The sequence below is a fragment of the Pteropus vampyrus genome, unplaced genomic scaffold, assembly GCF_000151845.1.
Source record: "Pteropus vampyrus isolate Shadow unplaced genomic scaffold, Pvam_2.0 Scaffold106, whole genome shotgun sequence".
In the NCBI taxonomy this organism is placed as follows: Eukaryota; Metazoa; Chordata; class Mammalia; order Chiroptera; family Pteropodidae; genus Pteropus; species Pteropus vampyrus.
The window spans coordinates 5,915,681-5,916,081 of NW_011888887.1; positions in this window are offsets into that span (position 1 = coordinate 5,915,681).

A 401-nucleotide genomic window follows, 5' to 3' on the forward strand; every position below is an offset into this window, starting at 1 on the left:
GATAAATTCCTTTAGCTTATTTTTGTCTGGGAAGCTCTTTATCTGTCCTTCAATTCTAAATGATAGCTTTGCTGGATAAAGTATCCTTGGTTGTAGATCCTGGATCTTCATCCTGTCAAATATTTTTTGCCAAGTCCTTCTGTCCTGCATACTTTTGAGAAATCAGCTGCCAATCTTATGGGTGTTCCCTTGTAGGTAACTATCTGTTTTTCTCTTTTGGCTTTTAAGATTCTTTCTTTGTATTTAATACAAAGAAATATTCAGCCCCAAATGTCAGTAGGGCTGAGGTAGGGAAACCCTCCTACATCTCTTTGGATCCCTGTGTTTGGGGGTTCTCTGAGCTTCCTGGGGTTTTATGTCTATTTCCTTCACCAGGTTAGGGAAGGTTTCCATCATTATTT